Below are 9110 nucleotides of genomic sequence, written 5' to 3' on the forward strand. Positions count from 1 at the left end.
GACATTCTTACATCTTGTGCTTTGTCAACCGACAAAGATATACCTAAATGGACTTGGGGAAATCATGAGTGTTTTCGGTGAAAACCATGTACTCCCACTTATGTAACTCTAAAATAGAGAATCCTAATTAAGAGATTTGGAAAACAAAGATTCCTCTCAAAATAAAAAAAAATTATGTGGCTAATACATCAAAACGCTATCTTAACCAAAGACAACTTGATTAAGAGGAACTGGAGCGGGGATAAAAGGTGCAGCTTCTGTAACTTGGATGAATCAGTTGAACACTTATTTTTTGACTGCTCCCTAGCAAGATATATCTGGAGTTTGATTGCAATTACAGTTGATGCTCCCTGTAGACCGACATCCTTTGTACAGTTTTGGATACGGGTCAGAAGATACCTTCCCCGTTCCAAAAAGATCCTTATGGCCAGCAGTATGCTGGGCTTTGTGGAAAACAAGAAATTCAGTTTGTTTTGATATAAAGCATATAAGATCTCCTACTGAGATTATCTGCTTGGCATCCTCTTTTATTTTGTATTGGGCAGGTCTTCAAAAGCCAGAGGACAAACGGGACCTGGAAGCCGGCACAGAAGCTATGAAGGAAACGGCGCTGCACTTTCACTCTCATTCAACACCGCCTGAAGATACATGAGTGATTCTGATCCAGTAGGAGGGGGTGCTGGAAGACTACGTCACAAGGAGATTCTGTTGCTGGATCGTCTCTGGAATGTTATTTTCACTAGTATGGTGTTAGTAATGGCTTCTGTAATAGACTATAACAGTGTCATCTTCAGTGAACAGTCCCTCTGTGTCTAGCTAGCTACTGAAGACCTATGTTCTGGTTTTTTGGTCTGTAGTTGAACTCATAGTACTATGCAAAACTTTGTAATTTCATTGTTCCCAAAGGTAATGAAATTTTGGTGAGGTCCTTGATGAAAAAATAAGAGAGTCATGGTAAAAGAACACAAATGGCATCAGTATAATTTTATTTTTAACACTAGAATGAAGTTTAAAGACCATTCCATTTGAAATATCACTTTTACAATATAATAATTACTAAATTATCCATAATAATGAATAGTTAGATCTTATATATACTATATACCACTAAATAGTAGTATTGCGTACAATAAAAGATCTCTATCTTTTTGTCGTGGCCTTGTGGCTGCGGTTCACTATCGTCTTTGCACAGTAGCACAATACCATTCTAGGATGAAGTTTTGCTACAGACCTACGGTGTTTAGAGCATTCTGTAAGACTGTAACCCTCCACTAGAAATAGAGCCTGTGTGCGTAACCCTTTTCTATTGAGTGAACATAAACACTACGCCATACGACCGATATCCATTGGTGACCTAGCTTTTAAAATGGTGGGATGGAGTGTCTATTCTATGGGCTCCACATGTCAGGATCTTCTTCAACCTTGGATACCGGCCGGATCTGTTTGCCTTTGCCCTTGCTCGACGGCTGGAAGGCAAGACCGACGGGGAGAGGGGAGGGGCGGGGGTGGCTGGAGGTGAGACTGACGGGGGAGGGGACGCCGAGGAGCTCCACGCTCCTATGGCGGTGCAGCGCCGGGTGTCGGAGGGGTCGAGGAGGGGCGGCGGCGGGCGAGATTTTGCGGGGAGGAGGGGTGGTCTTTATTAATTATACTACGTTCTGCATGTATATGCTAATAATTGGCCTCGCTCACTATTGAGAAATCGGCTAGGAGCGAGGGGAGCACCTCTATTTATAGGTGCTCATGATCATTGTGGTGTTGCCACGTGGCAACTTCCACACTCTTCAATACAAAATATCCTAACTCTAGAACCCTCCTCATCCTTATCTAGTTTCTTATATTTCTACCATACTAAAATATCTAGTGCTAGAGTATTCTACACTTCACCATGAAGTATGACAATTATGGCTCATACATTCTCTCCAATTTTTTAGAACCTTCTTACCTTGCCATGATCTTACCCTTATACATGGCAAAGTTAGTCTCTTGAGATCTCCACAATCTTCTAGAATGTTCCAAATATGCATTGCATATTTCAATACTCACCCCATGCACACACTATGTTGAACTAGCTGCATGCAGCAAAAGACTTGTTGGATCGTATATTTATTTCGTGTCCGACTCTACGGCAGCTACAAGCTCCCAACCCGCACCCAAGCTGGCCCTAGCAACACCGTGGCGTCAGTGGCCAGGACACCAAAAGGAGGTATGCAATTGTTTCCGTTCCTGGCCAATAAACAAGATGGAGTGTGTAGGATTGGTATGCGATTGTTCATTATAGTAGTAGTAGTTTATTTTTTTTTTGCCATGGATCAATGAAAGTAGCTAGAGTAGTCAGTCTGCAGTTAGTTGGTTTCATTTGAGTTAACTGTTACCCACAAACACAACACATATATCTAATTAATGTAAATGGTAATGACATGCATGGGCACGAATGATGCCGAAATGCAATGGCTCTACTCTTGTGGCAAGGCTGGCGGAGCAGTGTACACTCTTGACAGCCATTCCTCCTCCAGGCTGCTGCTTGGTGGTGCTAGACACTGTAGACAACCCAGACCGCGGCTGTCTCTGCAGCGTCAGCGAGTACAGCGCCTTCGTCGAAGCCAACCTCGACATCGACTCGGTGTGGATGCTTTACGGCACGTGCGGGGGCCGTAAGGAGGCGGTTCCAACTACCGGCTGATGCCTCTCCTTCCCCTCCGCCGCCATCATCCCCAGCTCCTCCGCCTCGCCAGCCGCCGCCATCTAGCCTCTCGCCGCTCGAGAAGCAGCGGCCTGCTGGATCGTCTGGTGGGGTGTTGGCTGGGATCGTGGTGGGGAGCATCATCAGAGGCACCCTTACGATTGGTGGCGTGATGCGGTTAGTACACAAGTGGCGGGTAGCAGGTGAGGCAATCAATTTTGTTATGCATGCTCTCCTGTATTCGCTTGCATTGCTTTACTTTGTGGTGCGTGCAGGGGAGGTGACACCCACTGTCAGGGGCAAAGCTAGAGCATGGACGACCTGAATGCACACTACAATATGTATATGTATAAAAATCTATGTCTAGCCTATACAATGACAAAACGGTAATAGTAAAAATGCTTACTAAAATGATGTATCTGACCAAATATTGTAGGAAAAAGTGTTAGGATGGGGATGATTAGTGCATCGATATAATAAATTAAGGGATCGATTTGCACCAATTAAAACATGCAGAACACTTCCAACATACTTAAGAGATGAAAAATACATATTTCCAATATTATTACACCAATTCCCCAATTACATGATTTTGTATATTACTCCAATACCCCAAGTCTCAAATATATTGCCTATTTGTCACAATTTGCGAAAGCAAAACCTCTAAATGCAGACCCTAACATTGCAATTTAAATGAATGAATCAGAATTGGTGGCTAAAGAAATTGGAACACTACCTTATTACTTCAAATAAATTGATTTGCACCCGAAACATTCGTAAGGAAATTAGTTGCATACCATTGAAGTTTGGAGCAAAACAACATTCCATAAGGATGTTGTAGCGGAGAGAAATAGAAAAGGAAGCTTACAAGCAGCTTGAGGCCGTGGGCACCGATCTGGCGAGGAGGCGTGCTGCAGCGACCGGTGATGAGCGAATGATGCCTCCCCATCTTTCGCGACATGCAATTTGGAACCTGGAAGATGAAGTTTTTGCATTTTGAGCAACCGCAATTTCGCGAGTGTCATTTTCCCAACCGGAACTAATTAATAAGGACTAAAGGTCTCCATCTTTAGTACCGGGTCTTTCACCTGGGACTAAAAACCTCCTTTTGTCGCGGTTGGTAACACCAATCGTGACTAAAGGTGTCTCCACGGACTACAAAATTTAGACCCAGCACTATCTTTAGTCCCGGTTCCAAAAACAACCGAGATTTTTGTTGAGGATGGAAGGTCATTTTTCTACTAGTGTAACTCTTGCTCGTCATGCGCGCGACACACTTGGCTTGTTAGCAAACGACCACCAAAAACAACCGAGATTTTTGTTGAGGATGGAAGGTCGTTTTTCTACTAGTGCAACTCTTGCTCGTCATGCGCGCGACACACTTGGCTTATTAGCAAACGACCATTGGCCCGTCCATGTGAGCTTTTTCTGATACAATGCTTTGAACTGCCCTATTTGTTTATTGCGCTATCCTATCTGCAAAGAAAGTAAGCAAGCGTAGCAAGCATGGGCTGCTAGGCCGGATGGTGGTGCACGCATCGGAGTTCAGGGAGTGCACACATGGTGGAAATTAAGTTCTAATCTTTGGAATTTTATTTTTTTTGCTGGTGCCTATGCACTCGGCAAGCCTAAGTGCCTAACGTGGCTTCGCCCCTGAGTGAGAGTAGTGTTAAGTGTTGTATCCTGCATCTGCAAAGGCTAGCCGTGAAATTCGTGAGTCAGTTTGCTTCTTTCGTTATTATTTTCTTCTGCTTTCACTAAGGCCACATGTTTCTCACATTAACTTTTTTCGAAGTGGAGTGTTGGTTTCTTCACGGTATTGCATATTGATTTTGATCGCCAGTCAATATTCAGTCTTCTAGTTGAAATTTTATGGTCATGGGCTCTTAATTTGGCGTATGAGATCGATGCTCTTGATTTAATCATTTTTTTATTCAGGAACTGTGTACACTATCTCTATCTGCGTTTACGATACTTTTTGCTTATGCAGAAGATGGGCTATCAGATCGAGGATTTCATGTGACAAGACTGAATACATATACAACCGTAATTTTTTCGCGTATGTGGGATGAACTTTTTCATTTACCTTTTCTAACAATCATCTCCTTTCTCACCACATGCACAAACAAGTCTTTCCACATCCTGTTGAACTTATTCCTGTGGTCTGTGGTACCTGTTTTAAACCTGAATTTTTTTTTTGCTGGTGTTGAGAATTTGCTGTAACGGGCCTTAGTGGATCTTTTTTTAGCCCACGCAGGGGTTGTGTTTGGTTCGGGACCAAGTGGGTTGGGTGGCTCCATCCCTCCTTTTTAGGTTGGGTTTGAGCCACTTCATGTTTGGTTGAATGGGTTAGTTTCATTCCAGTTTTTTATTTGGTAGGAGGTATTAAGAGGGATGTATAGATGTTGTTTTAACACCGTTAGCATCCTGTCAACTGTTGGTCCCGTCTGTCATCCTCTATTTTTTTCCTTATCTTCTTCCTCCAGCAAGAGCAGCCCAGGCCTCCCATGCGCCTTATCTTCTTCCTCCGGCAGGAATAGCCTGGGCCTCTCCCGCCGACTAGTGCCTCCCCAACCCACCTCCAGCCTCACCTCCTGCCCCGTCCTCGCCTCTCCCAGGGTCCAGCACAGTCCTCCCAACGCCACCTCCTCGCCGCGCCCTCCTCCGCGCCGCGTCGGCCGCTGTCCTTCACGTCGCACCGGTCGTCGTTGCCCACGCCATCCTCCCTGCCTCGACGAGCATGCCCGAGCTCGGCTCGGCGGCGGTGGAGCTCAACCTTCTGCCGGCTGGTGATGGAGCTCCTCTTGGGCGCACATTCTCGCGCATTCGTGCTCGCCTCCCTCGCCCACGCCATGCAATCCAGGAGCGGACGGAGCAAGACGGCGTTGAAGTAGGACGAATATTCCCTCTAGGGATGAGCCCAACCCACCTCATTTCTAAACCAAGCATGGGTCTAACTGGGTCGAACCTGTCCCAACCCACCTGGACCCTCAAACCAAACACACCCTAAGAGTTTCAGGACATGGTTACTCTAGAGCCCTTAGGAGTGTCATCATCAGGTTCCTAGGAGTACCGTTGCTAACATCATCATCATCAAGGTCCATGGAAGGTCCATCTCAAAGGAATCAGTGCTCGTAGCCTAAGAGGGAAAGGGGATAAATTAGGCAAAATTATAATCTTAACATATAACTTCCACTATTTTGCATAAAAATATAGACTAGATCATGCTATTTAAATATGCATCTATGGTTCATCTAGTGAAAATTTCTACGCACAAAGAGTTTTGCAACCTAGAGTCAATCATAACAATAACTATTCTATGAAAGTAAAGGCACACAAGTTGCAAGTAAGACATACGAAAATGTAAAGAAGTGAGTTAGGAAGGATGCAAACTTGGCATGGCTATTTATCCCGTAGTATTGGTAGGCAAATGCTACCCCTAGTCTATGTTGGAGCTCCACCAAGGTATGCTCCCGGTCACCAAGTCTCTCCATCTTGAACTCGTCACAAAGACTCTCGCCAAGCCGGATGAGAAGCTTGTCACGAAGGCAAGCGCTCACGGCTCCCTCTCTTCCAGTCACTTTAACGTCGTCTCCACTACGAAGCTTTTCCATGACGAAGGAGGGGGTCTCCTCGTCCCCCGCACACAGTTGTCATCGTCGCTCCACACCACGCTGGAGGGTTGAAGACTTGCCGACGAGCCACCATAACCCCAAGAGGCCGGCGCACCAAGCTTACAATGGCGGTTCACTTCTTGAACCACGCCTTTTTGCACTCACTCTCTCTAAGCCTATCCTAACACTTAATCACTCTTTAAGCTTGTGCTAATTACCTTTGGATGATCACTTTTGCATTTTTGGTGGTATGGATGTATTCTTGATGTGTCTTGCACTCCAATAAACTTTTACACACTCCAACAACTCTAAATGGGGGAGTAGAAGGGGTATAAATAGCCCAACATATCAAAAGAACCGCTACTCCAACGGCTAGTAAAACAGTTGTACCAATTATCATACATACATCTATGGGCCCACCAGAAGGTTTGGATAAGTCCGCATAAAGGGCTGTACACTTAGACGTGTCAGACATGGAGACTACGGTGCAGGAAGCGTAGTCTATGTGGAGGACAGGAACTAATCGAGGATAAGGAAACTACTCGTAGCAGTTAGAGTAGAACTCTCTAGTCAAATCCGACTAGTACTCCTGTAAGATTGCCGACCTGTAACCCTGCTCTCCGATATATAAGGGCGGGCAAGGACCCCCTCAAAACAAGTTCAATCTAATACAAGAAAACAACACACAGGATGTAGGGTATTACGTGATCTAGCGGCCCGAACCTGTCTAAATCGTATGCCTACGTACACCATCGAGCTCCTGATTTCGACGACACCAACCAACCAAAACTCTACCCCGGGTACTCTCTTGGTAGGTTGCCGGGTTAAAACATCGACACCAATTAATCTGACGCATGATCCGCCACCGTATTTTGGCCATAACTTTCAACTTCGAACTTTGATTTCGATGTTCTTGTACTTGTTGGAAAGCTTGTGAAATTCTCTACGACATTATTAAAAAAATCCAGACCATTCAATCACATTTTTAGCACAGCTCAAATTCCGACAGTACCGTCGGACCTTCTGGTCACCACGTCGCTACTCTTCGATTTTGGTCATAACTTTTTACTATGAAATTCGATTTTGATGATCTTGTATTTGTCAAAAAGCTTGTAAAATTCTTCCAAAGATTTTAAAAAAAGTCCATACCTTTTGATCAACTTTTGAGCACAGGGTGAATGCTCAAAAGTTCGATGCACATAATTTTTCAAGCGTTGGATTTTCCTGTGACCTTCTCATACGAAAATATGCTCTCTAGACATTTAGACATTGTAAATATGCAAACTCCAATGGTAGTATCGGATGATTCGGTGCATGTACTTGTATGTTCATCGGTTCATCCTTTGATTGCATTTTTGTAAGTGTTGGTTATTCCCCTGCTTAGTCCGACGGTGCCATCGGATCTTCCGGTGGTCATTTTTCATCACATCATATTTTGATCATAATTTTCTACTCCAGAGTCCGATTTTAATGATCTGAACTCTATGAAAGCTTGTGAAGTATTGTACCAGATTCTATAGAAATTCAAGCCATTTATTTTACCCAAAAATAATTATTCATGTGATAAGTACAATTCATTCCTCTCTTTATCCCGATTTCGATACCTTTCTTTGTATTGCGTCCACGAAACCTATGAAACGATACAAGTGTTCATTTTTGATATGTTAATCCCAATATAATGTTGTGATTCTATCACTAGAATCACAGTTACGACTAGAGGGTCCATTTTTCTTACACCGTCACCGTTGGAGCCTCTGATATACTAGCATCGGGCAGGGGCGGACCCACACGGCATACCCTGGGGCCCAGCTACCTGGTTACCTGACGATTCGCCCGATGATTCGCCTTCGCCCTACGCCGGCCCGACGCCCACGTTGCGCGGCCTGACGACGTGACGGTGCGCGGCCTGCGGATCTGAAGCGGCGCGGAGCGGCTCCCGGCGGAAGTTGGCACAGCGGGGCAGACGGCGGCGCTCCTCCGCAGAGGTGCGCCCTCGCGCGCGACGTCGCTCGGCACTGAGGCCCTCGAGATTGGGCACGGCGGCGCGCGGAGGCCACACGGGTCAGCTGGGGGCGCGGCCGCGCGAGTCAATGGCAGCGGAGCGGCGGCGAAGCAGCTGCAACGTAGGCTGGCGGTGATGGTTCCATTACTTTTCCTTTCTTCGTTCCCAGATTTACTTCTCTCCTCTTCACCTTTCTCTCTATTTCACAGACTGGGAGGAGACGACACACGGCCAGGCGCGCATCGCCGGCGAGCCAATGCATGATTTTCTTAGTTAATTTGGTGCAAGGTGTGTGAATAATTACCCTAGATATTGAAAAATGGCTGGTTAGCACAAGTATATAGGCTGTGTCTTTTTATGTTGTTTATACTACTGAGTGAAGTATACTAGGCATGGGTATTGTATGCTTTGCTTATCAGTCTTGTTCAGTATATTTTTGCTCATCTCGGTAGCTATAATTCTAATGGATTCAAGTATGAATAATTAACTTGTGTTTATCTTCCATTGCGCAATGTTGTCCGGGATATTTTCTTCTAAGTAAATGAAAAATATATAACCAAGACATTCATGTCATTCAAAAAGCGGCGGGTAAACAAAGTATACAAGTATTGTAAATTTCTTTTATGCTATATTTCAAACTATTTGTATTTCATTTGAACTATTTATATTGTGATTTATTATTGTTTCTAACTTAATCTTTGAATTTAAGACTTATCATGTTATTTAGTGCATGTGGTTTACCGAATTAGAATATAGTTTTACCAAATTGTAAATGATTTTACCGAATTGCATAAGATTTTTTTCAATGTAC

The 9110-nt window shown here is 44.6% G+C and overlaps 1 long non-coding RNA gene across 1 annotated transcript; it reads left to right on the plus strand.

Moving 5' to 3' along the window:
- The first annotated feature begins 8126 nt into the window (after positions 1-8126).
- LOC111255899 lies at positions 8127-8803 on the plus strand. The gene is made up of 2 exons (XR_002676044.1): positions 8127-8431; positions 8509-8803. It is a non-coding gene; the product is annotated as an uncharacterized LOC111255899 (long non-coding RNA).
- Positions 8804-9110: the final 307 nt, after the last annotated feature.

The sequence above is a fragment of the Setaria italica genome, chromosome IX (assembly GCF_000263155.2).
Source record: "Setaria italica strain Yugu1 chromosome IX, Setaria_italica_v2.0, whole genome shotgun sequence".
In the NCBI taxonomy this organism is placed as follows: domain Eukaryota; kingdom Viridiplantae; phylum Streptophyta; class Magnoliopsida; order Poales; family Poaceae; genus Setaria; species Setaria italica.